The sequence below is a fragment of the Hypomesus nipponensis genome, chromosome 17 (assembly GCF_054491055.1).
Source record: "Hypomesus nipponensis isolate SF chromosome 17, ASM5449105v1, whole genome shotgun sequence".
Lineage (NCBI taxonomy): Eukaryota > Metazoa > Chordata > Actinopteri > Osmeriformes > Osmeridae > Hypomesus > Hypomesus nipponensis.
In genome coordinates this window covers 9306307-9323105 of record NC_140377.1, presented here as the reverse complement: position 1 = coordinate 9323105, position 16799 = coordinate 9306307, and the positions used below count along the sequence as shown (strand labels likewise).

The 16799-nt window shown below is 40.7% G+C and overlaps 1 protein-coding gene across 1 annotated transcript in view; it reads right to left on the bottom strand.

Moving 5' to 3' along the window:
* The window catches only part of hs3st4 (heparan sulfate (glucosamine) 3-O-sulfotransferase 4), a 48527-nt gene that overhangs the window by 19110 nt on the left and 12618 nt on the right, over positions 1–16799 (bottom strand). The gene's annotated exons all lie outside the window — the stretch shown is intronic.

The window sequence follows — 16799 nt, the reverse complement described above, 5'->3', positions numbered from 1 at the left end:
AACAGAAATGCAGAGGAAAAGGAAGAGATGAACAGATGGAGTGAAATGAAAGAAAGCAATTTGAAAGCATTTAGCAGAAGATTGACTGAATTCTGTGCATTGTGAGGGGTGTCCATTCTCCATCTTATTCCAAAAACAAACTGGGTCATTCATTTTCTATATTTTGTGTTAACGCAAATCAGAACACAATTTATACTCTGTAATGCAGAAACAAACGCCAGCATGAACATTTGATCTTGATCCACAAATATAATTCCCTGAATACCAATTTAATCTCAGGAGGCTTGTCCTCAGAGTCCCTTCAAAGCTGGACAATTTGACAACAACTACGTCAATTTAACAGACAAGCATTGGGGTACTGCCTAAAAGTGTACAACTGTTTTATTTAAATACTTAGTCACTAAATATGCTGGGGCCCTAATTGCTCCCCAAAGCTGTAGATGAGGAATGTTTGGCGAATGTTTTGGTGATTTAGTAGAGGGGGAAATTTGGGTGGCTCTTCTGCTTTTATGTGTGATCCAGGCTATATGCATGGATGGGGAGCCTGAATACACTCTATGTGCTTCACACAGGGACGAGGATTGAGCTGTAATTGAGATCCAGAGCCCTGTGGCGTACATCATGTCAATCACAGCCATCAGTCTAGAGCTAGCTGGGAGGGACAGCCATTACTGTAAGAAACTCAGCCATCTCAAAGTGATCCACATTCATGGCAATAGGCTGGATTTGTGTGTATATAGGACCTTCTTATTTGGAAAATCTTCCATATTCTAGATACAATTTTTGCACATCTGTGCAAATAGGGAAACGGCCTGGGCCTTGAAGATACAGCCCTTGCATTACTATTCAAGCCGAATGTAACCTCATGTTCTCTTCCACTGGACATTAAGATTGAAGCAATAGTGTCTCTTCAAAATATTCCTCATTACTGGTCGCATCATTAAACGGGATGCTCAGACAGCAGCCGTCAGCCGAGTGACAATGCGGGAAAAAATGTGGGGTGACACTCTCAGCTTAATGACGAATTAGCATCTCAAAACAGATCTCTTATATGTGGGAAGGCCACCCGCTCTGGAGGTGTTGTATTTAAATATATATTTCCAGTTGTCAGTATTAGCCACGTCACGACGTGAGCGTAGCACCCTGTGAGCGCCCACTGTGCTGTAAACGAGATGAAATGAGTCCTGCTGAGAGGCGGCTGTGCAAGCTGTCCTCCTTTGTGTGCCGCTGACCTTCTAATGATCGAGTCACTGACACGGGACAGCACCCCTCGTCTGAAAATGCAACACTGAAAGAGGAGATACTGCGAAGACTGTAATGCGCTGTAAGGTCTAATTCCATACCTACTCTCGCAGAGCTGATAATACAGTCCCTATGTGAGGCAGCCGGCTTCACTTTCTCATTACCGGAGAAAACGGCAAGTCAAATAGCATTGCTGCGGTATACTGTTCAACATTTTTAACATGCAGATGTATTTTGGGTAGATTGAGAAAACTGCCAAGCAGGACTAACTCCTCTCTAAACTGCTGCATGGATTGTTTACTAATCCAACTGGGAGAGAGAGAACTGGCAGATAAACAATGGCGGACTGAATGATCTAACCATTTTAACTAGGGCTCAAAGTAAAGCAAACAACCCCATCCCGACAAAATAAATATCCATACACTGTTAGACTTTAGAACAGTGGATATGGTACCACTGATTTTACTCATGGCTGAATATAAACCAGGCATCTAGTTTTAACTTATTCATTGTGCTGTTTTAGTTGTTACAGGACAGAAAACATCTTTACAGAGGGAACTTCTCATAATGGCAGAAACCCTCCCATGAATAAGCCTGGCATTTTTTTATGGAAATGCTGTGTTCCGCTGTGTAAGCAATATGCCCAAGGTGAAAAAGCGCTAAAAGCTAAGGTCTACTCAGAGCTAGTGTCTGCTCCACAATGAACTTAATGGCATGGAAACATGCTAGGCCATGACGAGTGTTTCTTTAGGATGTTAGTGCTGGTGATGGTGGAGGTTCTCCAGTGGTCTGGTCTTCACAAGACTCTAGCTATTCCATTCATCTTGAGTTGATCAATGCAGCTTCAAAGTCGGAAGTTTCCTTGACTCTCTCAGATTCCTTTCTGTCTTATGTTTCTTGTCACATGTCACAACTAGAAACAGTTTTGTGCACCTGTTGTGCTAACATTACATCACATACACATGTTTCTGAAATGTGTTTTGTTAACAAAGGCAGGTAGTAATGAATGCCTCTGATGATGAATCCTATTTGTCTCCTTGATCAATGTTATCTTTAGTTTTTCTGCAATGGTCTCTGCACTCCAGTCTACTCCACTTGCTGTGTGTCTCACTTGAGATAATGTCACTGGAAGGGCATAGGGAACACTTTCACCTCCCCTCTGTTCTTGAGACGCTCTTCGGTTTTCATCAAGCACCGAACCAGACATGGACAAGCATGTTAAAAGGTTATCAGTGGCTTCCACAGATCTCTATCAAAGATAACACCTCAAGCGCGCTATCAACACAAAGAAATACAGCAGGGTGACATGGCAGCAAATTGACGAGACAAGGCAACAAAGTCAACTGTTTCAGTTCAAAAAAGCTTGTGCCATTGTTTCCTAAAATGTCACATTTCTTTCCAAGGACTGTTTCTTTCGCAGTAAACAATGCCCTCAAACCCTGACAAAATTGTATGATTTTCTGAACCATGAAACAAAATCTGTCTCAAGAGATGAGGTGAAGAAAGCAGTCTGTGTTCATGTGATTTACTGCACTAACTGCAGAGAAGAAACTTGACAAAAAAAAGACATACATTTACAAGAGTGAAGCAAGGTTTCCCCCTGCACTCAGTAAATCATCTTTCTCTCAGTTAAAAAGGTGGGGGCTGCAGGAAATCTGATCTGGGGCTCTTTCTGGGGCAAGATGGATATCAGTGAAATGTTTAAGATACAATCTTGTTTAGAGCAAAAGGCACATTGAATCTCAAATAAAACCTTGTGTAATTTTAGGTAAATAATAAATAAGTCACCTGACTTAACCCATGAACTTGCACCTCAGATAGAAACCCTACTTGCCTGAAAAGTACAGGGGACGCTACAGCCAAATGTTCAATATGATATTATACAAAATCAACTGGGTTTATTTGGTTTAATTAATATAAATTGATTAAGGATAGAATAAATATGTGATTCTAAGAATATCTGTCAAAAGACGCACAGGCTGCGGCCATGCTCCTGCTCTTGTGTGTCACACAGCTGTCAAATGGGCAACGCTCCAAAGGGTTCCATAGTGTAAACGTTCAGGTTGTTTGTGACATGACAGGTTATGTCACTCGTGACTACTGTGTTACCTTGACTCAGCATGTGATTGTTTAATACAACAAAATATGTAATGGGTTGCTGATATGGGACAGTGAGTATCCAATAAAAAAAGACCCTGCACGGCAAGAAGAAACACCAGCGCGACTCCATCCATACTGGTTGGACTCTGAAGTCGGGCATGACAATAATAATTCATTTTAAAAAACAATTTGATTTGTAGTGTATTAATTATTGAGGCAGGTGATTATATAATTCTACTCAGTTGAAGACCTACGCAATTATTGATGGTTTAGCATATGATCGAACAAAATTTCACATAAACTCAATTTAATAATCTAGGAAATACATTGTGCTTATATACATAAGGAACTAAACGTTCCTGTTTCTATCCCTCCAAACTCCATCTGATGTCATTGAACCTGGCTTTGCATTGCCCAGGTTTTCTTGAAATCCAATACCAAGTCGCACTGACAGACACTGCTAAATCCTCATACGCAGTGCTCGACTTTGTAATCCATGGGGGATGTTGATAAATCATATATTTTCAAAATCTCTACATCGGTTGGCTTCCATCTAAGCTCGTGAATTTAGATCGTCTTAATCTCTGCATTGTTACTTACTTCCTTTCACATAACCCCCCTTTTGTATCGTCGAGCACCTGATTGGTTATTATAGGTACAGGCAAAATTACTCAGTTATTCCACCCACATGGTTGAGCCTGTCCCAGAGACTTCCGGATTAATTGCGTGAGCAAGATACCAAATTGTTTTCATTTTGAGAGCAATATACCCTAGTACATTAGCTGGTACCCTGGAATATTAGACCCTACCCCGTAGCCTTTGCCTTTCTAAGTTCTCTGCAACAGTATAAAGAGGGGAAAAGGCCTTTCCTGTGATAAATTAAGTTAGCCCTCTCTGCTCCTGACATGTAGTGACATGGTGGACGCTTTTAGCATTTAACAATTTATACGGTTATACGGACGGTGGTTTCCAATATGTTCACTAAAGTAAAAGGGAGAAAGAGAAAACCAGTCAAGCATTTTATAGGCAGAGCAAATGGCTTGGCCACATCCAGCATGCTCACTTACTGCAGCGGCGAGTGCGAGAACTGTACGTGGAGAGTTGCAGTGCTTAAGTACACCCATGCCTCTGTTTTTGTTTCAGCTGAGTCAGAAGCTGAATCAATGCAGTTTGACAGGTGATGTACTCGAACCAAACCTGCTAAGAATGGCCTCTGGATACCCATTGAATATTTAAGGTTTAGGATACCTCGGAAATGTAATATACATATACATTGATTGATTGATTGATTAAAAGCTTGCAGTATGTAATACATCAATAGTTATGCAGTGTATTTGTGATTTCCCACAAATATCTTCCACGTTCCACATAAAAATAGGCTTTTCAAAGACCTCAAATTCAAAAAAAAATACTGCTTCTAATTTGTGTTTCAGTCATGCCTAACAGTTGACAAGATTTAATGAGTACCATGTGCATATAATTACTCTAATTGGTAACATCTTTTGACAGGATTTTAATACATTACCATTCATTACACATATTCAGCATATGCAAATAGCCTACTGCAGCTAATGTAAGCAAATTCTTTGGTTATGCAATGGTAGTATACTTGTGATTCAATTTGGTATAGAAATAGTGTATGGTTAGCAATCACCTACTCTATAATAAAGTAATACTTACTTTACGCACCAGGTTTCACATGATACATTTAATGTTGACTCATGTCAAGATTATTCATACAACAACATGAGTAATTACTATTTTGTTGGTGTACACACTAAAGCCATATTCAGCACACAAGTTAGGGTGAAAAGTTTTAACATTCCTTAAACCTGAACTAAGAGAACGTTATTGCCATTTCAATGTGTCCTCCTGTTTTGTTGTAACACCATTGGACCAACTGAAAATACATTTAAATAGCATGCTCTTTACTCTGCCAAACATAACACGAAAATTTAATTTTAACATTGTGTAGCAACTGCTAGAGAGCAAGAAAAAAACTAGACATTACCGATGTATGTGAATGTATAGTATTTTTGTATAATACTGAAGTATTCAACACAATATAACATCTTATGTGCCAGGTACTATCTGAAGGCCCTCCTATGCTGAGGTGTAGAAGACAACAGGCGTCTGACTTTTAGTAGAGATGTTGCTTTTATGTTCCTAAGGCCTGCTGATGCTCTGTTATTGATTAGAAGAGCATGTTTCTTTTCTGTAAACGGTGTCCAAAGCTTGGAATGAATCCTGTACTTCATCAGATTACACCACACATAAAAAAAAGACAGAAAAAGATTGTGCTATGGAGTTGAACAAAATGTGTACTCCCTCCAAACATTAACATTAAGTGCTGCTCGTGCCATTATGGCCAACACAACTTTATTTTGGCAAGAAAAGAAGCCATGGCTGTTTATACCCACAAAGCAGAAATGGCAACATCGGTGCACTCATGCCAAATGACAACACTGGAGATGGCATGTGCAAATAACCAAACAAAAATAAAAACTAAGCAATTCAGCTAATCTTGCAGAGATGCTGTGAGGCAATATATGAGATTTCCTATTGTTGGAGACTTTAATTAATTGTCTTAGAACTCTTGAATGCCTTCTACACAGGACAAGAACAAAAGAGCTAGGGGTAAGAGGGTTGGTGTCTCCAATATTGAATATTACAGACTGTGCCTGAGGAATCTCTAATGAACTTCATCCAATTTCATTCTAATGGTTATCAGGCTGATTTGATTCCACTAGCCTTTGTGGGTAATTATTGATTGTGGGTAAGGTAGGTGGGTTGCACAAAGCCCAGTAAACAGCAGGTAATTAGTATTTCTGGTCCTTTGGCAGGATTACACTCAGTACTGCTTTTATTCGTTTGCGTGAATAGAGGGGGTTGGGGATGTGGGCGGTGGATATCCACAGAATTAGATAACTGTGCGACACACTGCTGTTACGCCTTACACCATAAGTCCTCTTTTCTGAGACTTAAGTTGTGCCACGGAAATGATTGAGCTCAATGAACTGTAGCAAAAAGTTACACCAACACACCAGGCAGTGTATATACAACAATACATAACACCATCACAACATATCTGAATAGAAATCACAAAGGTTCACAAACCAATAGCACAACAAATTCCTGACAGTACAGTATGCCTCACAAAGACATACATCACACATGCTGTAACGATCCATGCTTTAAATAAAATCACAGCAGGAAACTTCTGTGAATGTGACTGCACCGGCAGTCTCTCATTGCAAATAAAAAGGGAGTATACAGTACAATATCCGTTCAAATCAATATTCTGATGCTGCTGTATATCTCCATTTATAAAGGTTAAGCATCGCATCCCTGTTCAGTCCCCCTTCCTCAGGGTTGACCTGTGGGGATGGGCACAGTACTGGCTGGCGCTCATTCCATCAGTTTCCTATGATAATGTCTTCTTAATATTCACAAACACTGATTACCGAATTCACAGCGGGCGAGTTACACAATATACACTTTGTGCAACCAGAGCATTAATACACCATTATGGCATCACATATTGTTGGCACATTAGTCACAGGGTTGGTTTGTGGCTGTGAGCTTAATTTTCGGTGAGTGTTTATGGCTGAGAGATAATGACTTTGTTTCTGTTGTTTAATGTTCGCTGTAGTGGAAGGAATGATTACTTGTATTTAGGAAAACGAGCCTTTTAATGACGAAAAAGGAACATTTTACATACGACAACTTCCACAGGGAGTAGAATAGAGGGTTGACCTGTGCCCCCTAGTGGAGGGGTCACCTCCTCTGACATCACCATCATAGCAGTGGGCAGGATGCGTGGCAACAGAGCTGACTCATGTGAAAGAGGATAGGCTGTTAATGGGCCTTTGCTGTGGTGCCGGATCACTTACTACAAATGTCACCTCAGTGGGCTGCCTGGCAGTCCCCCCTCCCCCGTCCCCCATCCCCCTTCTCCCCCCATCCCAGTGACAGAGATAGAGCATGCAGAGGGCACAGTCTGTGGGCACTCAAACACAGGCTCTGTGACCCCTACAGCTCTCCATGTGCTGCGTGACTCACGTCGCTGAAATGGACAAACAACACACCCATTACCTGCAAGTACAGCAGACAACAAGCCACTCAGCAGTGCTGTCACAGTGGAGCCTCCCAGACTAAGTGAAAGTTTCTCAGAAGCAAGAAGTAAAATGTTTTTTAATACAGTGCTTTCAGTAGAGGGCTGGACTGTATCATTTCTTTCCATCAGAGTGTGAAGTACGGTATGCTGGGTCTCCACAGTCTGTCCCTGACCTTCAATGCTGCACAATTCTTGAATCCTTCAACCCCTGCAGCTAAAACAACTGCTGTACCTTTCCTCGGAGCAGAAACTCCCACACACACACAACTTAGGTCTCCAGTGGGGGCGGTTAAAGGGGGCCAGATATCTCCTTTAATCTTAGGAGATGGCAACACTGTTCGCAAAACCTTGGGAGTGAGAGGAGGGAAAGGAAACCTTTCGCTGTGCACCTGATGCATTATTTAACCACTCTCTTAACAGCGCACAGGAGTGCCGCAGAATCAAACAAACTTCGGAGAGATCGCCGCCTAATTAAATTAAAACAATCTTTTGTATTTCTGCAGATGGCTGCGGCACGTTTACAAGTCTGGTGGTGATATAGGTAGTCCCTGGGCCTGGGGTCTAGTCTGCCTGCACTCCCTGATGGATAGCCAGCCTTTGGGCTTGCCTGTCTCCCCCTGACACAGGATGGCCAGATTGATTACGCCTGCTGCCAGTCTTCCTGAGAACTGCCAATACCCCCTATCAGGAGTCCGACGTGGCAGGCCTTGCCAAAATAAAGGCATCAAGTGTGTATCTAGAATTACCAAGCTGAGACCCACTGTGAGAGGCGGGCAGATGGATCCACCGCTGACTGACACGGGATAAGCCCCTGATGCCTGAAATTTCATATGCTGCCGGCTCCACCGTTCTGTTAAATATGGGTCTCATTTTAGGAGATTAAAGTCATCAGCAGCTCGATGGCACTTTCAGAGAAGTTAAAAAGGAGGGAGAGATAAGCTGCTAAAGTGGCCGGCTGATAAGGAGCAATGAATGGAACCCAAGGAGAGGGACCCCTTTCAGGCCTAAGAAGGTATTGGATAATTACTCCTTCATTTTTTTGTCCAACGTTATGTTAGATGTTGGCTCCGACACAATGTAGAGGCTGATACCAGCACACTCTGAGAAATGAAAAATAGAGGTCATACGCCTGTGTCTCTCCTACACAATGGGAACCTTCGGCAGGGAAGATGAAGGAGATTGTTATTGAAAACACAGTCCATTCGAAAACTGACAGTGAGGGACAATGAAAAAGAAGAAAAAGAGAGGCATGTGTACATAGATGCAACTTACACCCCATTCTGTAATTAATTCTGCCACATAACGCTTGCCGTAGCATCTAAGATTTCAGTGAGCAAATGGCTGTATGATTACATGCTAAAAGTTTGACAATTACAGCCATCCTCTCTTCTCCCTAAGAAACAGCTGCATAATCACATGTAAATTAGCTTTGGAGTAATCGCTTACCTATTTGAATGGCATTCCGAAATCACAGAGCGGCAATTTTACTTTCACATCACTAATTCCACCATTAGGAATAAAGGATTAGGTACAATGAAAAAGTGTTAAGTCATTAAATCACCAAGCACCTTGTAAGACAAAATTCTTCTCCTTTGAGATTGTACATGGAAAAACGTGACATCTGTTGACAAGTGCTGTAGACACCGAGGAGTAAGTGTAGAAAGATTCCTCTGTGTTCAACCCGCTGTATAAATACTGCACTATTTCTGTAGTAAGGTGACTCAACTGTCCCCCTTTTCTTCAGATATTGTTGAAACGTACACAGTAGGTCATGAGGGATAGTGTAAAGACTTGGAGGATTATCTTTGTGGGCACTTTCACTGTCAGCAAAGTAATGGAAAACGGAGAAAGCCAGACTAGACGATATGGGGGAGTGTACTTTTCTGTCTCTACACACCAGTATGCCTACTGGTGATTGCTTATCAGTAGGCAAATCAGCTTAGTCATTGACCCTGCACCCTGTGAGGCTCATTAGAACTGCTTTTGACAGTGATGGAAGGGTGGGCTTGTCCTGAAGTCTGCTGCTGACACTGGAAACATTCGGGTCAGAGCTGGTGGGTGGTCAGATTAGCGAGTGCCAGAGAGCTCTCCGGTGTATCCTGCCCCAGGCGAGCTTTCGCCTTATGCATGAGGGACTTCTCCAGTACTTATCGTGGGGAACTTACCTCCCCTCACTTACCCCTCCCCGTAGTATCTCTGCTTTTGGATAACGGAGGACAAACTATAATTGGAGAGTGGCTACACTGATGTCATGTGGCTCAGGCAAGCACTCAAGGCACTATGGGAACAGAGTTTCAACAGCATGGACAGAAAGTACGGTATTCAGGGTCCTGGGATAGGCATCAAAGACTAAATAAAACTAAGTTGATGTTTGAAATCACTTCTAATAATGGCATTTAATGCTCAGGTGATTACTCTTACATCTATATACATGGTTACATCTAAAAGCACTTCACTTCAGTGTGTATTGAGAAAGTTTAAATGTGTTGTTGAATGTTTTTAATGTTTTATTAAATGTTCTTAATTGTTTTTAAATTGTGTTTTCTTTTGCATTTATTGTTATTGGTGTTGCAATATTTTGGTTTTATGTGAAGCACTTTGAATTGCCTTGTTGTTGAAATGTCCTATACAAATAAACTTGCCTTGCCTTGTATTCATAACAATTTAAAATACACTTTTAAATTGTTTTAATGTATTTCATATGGAAGGTATTCTTTAATGAGCTGTATCCTCATGGGCAACACATTTGTCAAATTTAGACAATTTAGACAAATTTGAAATAACTGCGACCACAAAAGTGCAAAGGGTAGGAACATTTTTGTGGATCAACCAACCAACTGACCGGCAGAAAAAGGTGCAGGTCACAGCTAAACAGATACAATTTGATGCAAGGAAAATGGCAAAAAAAAAAAAAAAATCTGCAATTGACGGCTTGCTAATCAAAAAGCATTTAAGAGCAGCACCATTCAAATAATATCACAACATGGTGCTTGGTGCTAGAGTGAGACCTCAGGATTTGTGGGAGTTGAAAACCTGTTTAGTTTCACAGCAAGCAAAGTAATTCCATGGTTCCACCGAGGGACTAGATATCCAGAGCTGGTACTCGATGCCGAACATGACGTGTTTGGAAGATTTCTTCCCTTAGCTCCTGTGATACCGTTAACTTCACTTCTATAAATAAAGTGCAATGTTAACACAAAGCCTTCTGCAGCAGATTGGATTACGTCTTGCAATGGAAAAAAAGAACAGAAGAGAAAACAAAGAGGGAAAAAAGGAAAGAAACTTTAGGATCTGAAGGCAGCATGAGGTGCCTATGAATTCCTGGACTATGTGGGAAGTGTGGCTAATTTCATTCTTTTCTTAAGGCGGGTGTGAACGCGAGGGAATGGTGTGTTTCACCCACATAGTGTAAGGACAGAATAAGCCGGTTGGACAGAGACTCCTGTGGTATTTAATCAGCGTCCCCAGGCCATTACCACAGCAGGGGGAGAGCAAACACCTAGTATTGTCTTCTCTATAATTCTGTGCTATCTTTTATTAAACCAGCATGACAGTCCAGGGAGGGAAAAAATATATATTTTGCGACATAGAGAGGCATGGCATGATAACAGAATGAAAGCCACATTCATGGCAGGTGAATAAAGGAAGGCTAATTTCCCTTATCACAACCTCCAATGAGGATTTTAATTGGCCATTTAAATATTCAATTACAGAGGATTTGAATAGCACTTATTTCTAATATTTGACCTTCCATTAATGACAGGTGTGAAACCTATTAGTCTAACAGAATCTTGTTACACCAAACTGTAGAGCCTAGATATCTGCAGCTGAGATCAACAATAGGAAATGACATGGGTGTGGGTTCAGAAATGTTCCCCTTTTGTACCTGTCATACAAAGAATATTGGAGTTTTAAAGCTGGGAAAAGACATATGGCGTTGTATTACTCTGTGTAATTTCTGCCTTTTAGCAAAACATCTCAGATCAAACCCAATATAGCTTGAGTGTTGCAGGCGTCACTAGAAGTGATGCTTTTTGGAGAAAAATCCTAAAGGGATCCTTACTTATTCCCCCCCTTACTTAATTTATAGCTGCATTTTTATTGGTTCTAGTGAAAACCAAACAGTAACCAATGTTGATTTGGTGCAGCAAGGCTGATCATTTGCATTTTTAAGTAGTTTCCTATTGGAATCATGGCATGAGGTTCATGTCTTTTAATCTAAATTGATTCACAACTGAAAGAGACTTTGGCTGGTGTGAACACTTCCCTGCCTGTAGAACTGCCAAATGTTAAATGATTTACAGAAGCAATAAATATCGGAAAACATGGGCCTGCAGCCAATGCCACCACCAAAAATGTGTTTCTAACCTTGACTAAAGAATCTAAAGCGATTTGGTTTTAATCCAGACCTTTAAGGAGAAGCAATTCAGTAAAAAAATCTAACAAACACCATGCAACAACGCAAAAAGAATGCATGTGTTGTATTTATAGATGTCTGAATGATGAAATTAGAGAATTAAGGATAAAGAAATCACGCAAATGAAGTGAAGCTAATGATTTAACTGACTTTGGATGTATCAATGTGTTGCTTTTTGGTAGATGAAAACTGTGAAAAAGGTGACTGGATTAGATCTGAGGTGACTGACATGGCAGACTCAAGTTTATTCCTCAGTGCTGGGATAATGCAGCTGTGCCACTAAAACTGTCACGAGTTAATTATACTGCTGCAGATGCACTGGTGCTACTGTAGCACTAAAAGGCCATTACTGGTGCAACTGTGAAACTCCAATATCAAGAAATATGCAAAATGAATTTGAAATATGCAGGCATTCAGATGCAGTTAAAGGCAGGGACACTTTTGTATTTCACTTTTATGTTGAGACATTTACGGACTGAATGAACAAAAATAGATCCAGTTTTTGCTTTCAATCAAGTCCAATATTTCTATTGTAGATTATGTGCTACATATAAGGCTTAAAGTAGTTGTTCAACAGTACTGTACTGTACGCCTTGATAATCATGCTCTCGAAGATATGCAGTAATCATTTTCACACATAGTGGGCAACTGTGCTACAAGGACCAATTCTACAAACACTGATTATTCATTTTAGATTCTCCTCTTAAAGCACTACATGACCAAATGTAAATTTGCAGACTTAGTATTCTGAACCTGAACAACACGCTCCATGACATCCAGTTAGTCAAAGTCATTCAGGTTAATTGGGTCGCAGAAGTCTTACAGAGGCTTTTATCATTGTTGGGATGCCGCAAAGCAACATGTTAGACTCTTGCTCGGTCCAACATTTTAACCGATGTCAGAAGAACACAAGGTGTTTTCTATTAATATAGACAGTACGTTTTTATCCATATCGCCACTCCCATATCCAAAACCAAAATATGGTGACAGACAGAAGCAGAAATGCAAATCAAACGCAAACGCTGGGGAGTATGTGTGTCTATGTTCTAAACTGAACTTTATTTGGAGAAGAAGCCAATGAGTATACACAATGTACGTCATCAGCCTTGGGCAAAGGTCAGTGGCCTCAGTGTGTTCTCAAAGAGAATCATAGATATCCAACAAACCCAGAGGACTACTGTAGCTTTAACTTTTCATGCTCAGTTTGGATATGCAGTAATAAAACAAAGAAAACCATGTCACAGGGTTGCATTACTACATTTATGTGATTATTTAACACATTTATTTTCTCTCTGCGATTGTTTTCCTGTTGTTCTGATTACTTGTTTTGTACCCAGCAGGAAAACAAATCAGTTATTTTCAATTTTATATACTAATATGTTCAGATTTTCAAATAAACAACCTGATTGAGGAGTATAAAATCAAATGACAATGACTTAACAGTCTATTGTATAAAAAAACACTCATACCACTCAGTTAGCTAAGAGTTTGAGTGCTACAGTACGATTAGAAAACCCAGAACATTTGAAGTTCATTGGAAGTTTAAACAAAAAAAATCCATTACGGCTTGGGGAAGAAAACCTCCCAGCACCAAAGAAAACTACACTACCCATATCCAAACAAAATTCGTCAGTAAAAACATTTCTAAAGCAAAGTATTAAAAGACTAGTGCTTGCGAGGGTCAAGTTACAAAAAAAGATTCAATCACACTTCTTATCAAACCACTCTACTTAGTTATAACAGACTTACTTAGGGCTCATACATATAGTAGTAACACATTCTGCCTTTTACTGATTGAAGGCCAAAATCATGATTATTTCAGGGGTGTAGCCCCAAGAGCAATTACAGGGGGAGCAGAAGACCGACAGGCATCAACATACCGACAGCCCCAGGGAGGGAGTATTAGTTGCTTTCATTACTAATATTAACTGTGTAAATGGCCTGGGGTAAACTACTGCCACAAACCAGAGCACAGGCCAAAGATTTAGTGTTTTACACATAATCCCCCAAAAAGTATTATTCAGAGAAAACTATGGCATTTTAAAATGGAGAGGGTCATGATCATTCACAGCAATATTTGCATAATCTTAAAATATAAAGACTACTCAATTTACTCTTCAGGACCGTGGAGAACGATCAGCTTTTGTCAGATTTGAACAACTTTGACTGCTAAATTGTGTAAATGGTATTGCACATCCATGTGTTTTTCACTGAAGACTTTTATATTACATCCACGAGACAATGACCAAAGGTCAGTGTTAAAGGTATCAACATATACTTTAGTGAGCACGTTATGACACCTGCAGTAAGCTAGAATGCTGTGGCATAACATATCAGAATGTTTATTTTTATTTGCAAGTGTCTCCCTGACTTTATGTACAATTCCCCTTCTGTGAACATGTTGTCATGTCAGGCTGTCAGTTTGAGGAATGGCTCGTCATTGTCATGCCATTGGGCAGTGTGAATTGAGTTGCGCAGCTGGAGTTATGTTAAACGTAAGGCAAAGTGACAGAAATGCTAATCAAGTATCAAAACTGACACTGCGTTTCCATCGATGCACATCAGACCCTCAATGATTTATTAGTCGTCGTGAGAGCATGTGTCAGTGTTGTGAGTGTCTCACGGGTAAACAGGGCTCTCGCCAAGGTGCACCACTTAGTGGCTCCCTCCGCTCGCCCTGGAGTGCCGTGCAGAGCGGACCGCACTCTCCACCGGGGTGGCTGACAGCTGAGCTGAGGAGTAACTCTCAATATAGGTAAGCTACACGCAATATATCTAACCAAGTCAGTCAGAGTGTACTAAAGGGCCATTACTAGAGTACAAGCTAGCGGGGGGGGGCGCCCACCTCAAATGTGCTCCTCTGCTGAGTAAGCCTTTTCCCCTTTTTCCCGTTCCATTCCTGTCCCCAGATCTGAGGGAGGAAGGGAAGCTTCAGCAGACCCCAATTATCTCACCGTCATTCACAATCCCTCATTCACCTCCCCAATCGCCGCCCACCACTGCATTAATTTTCAGTCAGGATATTCCAGCCAGAGCCTTGGGGATCCGGGGGTGGAGAGGTTAAACACTGCACAGCTCAACTGAATTTGGCATTAGAACCTAGGGGATGAAACTTAAAAGACAGCTGGCTCTGCTTTTCTCATACTAAACATTATTTGCATGGTGGACTGAGTTAGAAAGGTGTCTGTTTGCAAAGTCTCTACTTTGGTGTTGCCAATTACTGCTGAGCTTCTTTGTGGGTAGGATTCTGGAACGAGGCCTGGTTTGACGCATAAACAATGTTTTGGTGCATAATTTAGCTTGGAAATAAAAAAATGAAACACAATCAATTAATTCCCTTAGTTGTCTTGGTCTTAACTTCAGTTGACTGTTAGTGGAGGTAAAATTATTGTTTTCTATTGAACATTTCATTATTCTTTTGTAATTAGCACTATTGATAATGGCCGGGTTTCCCAGATTTGTTAAGAAGCTCTTAACACTAAGAGCTTCTTAGGAACGTTCTAAGAGCGTTCTACAGCGCTCTTATGATGTTCCTAAGAAGATCTTAGTGTTAAGAGCTTCTTAACGAATCTGGGAAACCCGGCCAATGTCAGTATTCAAAGCTGTTCGCAATGTACCAGTGCCATAATATTTCATGATTAGCATCCATCAGTCATTTTAAAAGTCTAAATATAAAACAAATATAATGATTGTGTCCTCTTCATCAGCATACAAATATTCACACATAGTGATAAATATTGGAACAGCTGGTTTCTGCATAATTCATATGTCTTAACATCTGAGAGAATGCCCGCCCCCGCCAAGACGACTCATTGGTTTGCCTGCAAATCAAGATCAAGTCCCGGCTGCCAAGTTTTGCAGCCATAGTGGGTCTGTTCATTTTTAATAGCAAGAGGAGAGAAATAGAATTCCTAATGATGTTGATTATTCAGTGGGGCAGACCAACATGTTGCATTTTTCCTTGAGTAAAGCATGAATCATCAGAGAATCACGGATTTTCCACAGTGAAAATATTCTCATTCAGCACAAACGAAACAGACACACTTTTCTCTCTCTCTCTCTCTCTCTCTCTCTCTCTCTCTCTCTCTCTCTCTCTCTCTCTCTCTCTCTCTCTCTCTCACACACACACACACACACACACACACACACACACACACACACACACACACACATACACACTTACACTGTACACACAATCAGGCACTCACACTCTCTTTTTCACACACACAATGATTACTCCCTGAGGATCTTATTTGTGTTGAGTCCTCTACTACAGTACCTTTGATGTTGATCACCATTAAAAAAAGACTCATTTGTTCATGTATGTAATTAATGTTTAGTTTTTGATTACTCCAGTTTCATTTTTTAGAAGCAGTGACATTAATATTCCACTTTTGATTAAGTTTCTTTTCACAGCATCATTGACATCACTAAAGGCAAAATCTCGCTATTCCAATTGTAAACAAGCTTGTCTTAGCTAGTGCTCTTTTGTGACAGATGTGCCTTCTCTTGAAATACTCATGGTCTCCAGTGAGTCAGGTGAAGGCTTTTCTGTGTTATGGACAGTGTGAGGCATTGTTGCATGAGAGTAGCCTGGGGCAGTTTAAGCTTTCATAAGGAGAGTGAAAGAGAGGATGCATGAAGAGATTAATGGCATCAAAACTATATGGAAAAGAGTGTAAACACAGTACTGGAGACCTGTGCATTTCCACCCCAATTTTTGTCACTGGCAGTGTTGCAACTTTACCCACAGTCCGCTGAAAGGTTTGAGTCCCCAGAGTTTCTGATACTCAAAATACGCAACTGGCATTGCTTATACAGACATCTGCCTCAGTGATTCAGTACTACTGTAGCCTTTTCTGCAAGAAAAAAAACAAACAAAACAGAAAAACACAGGGAATATGCTGTATGGTATAATACGCT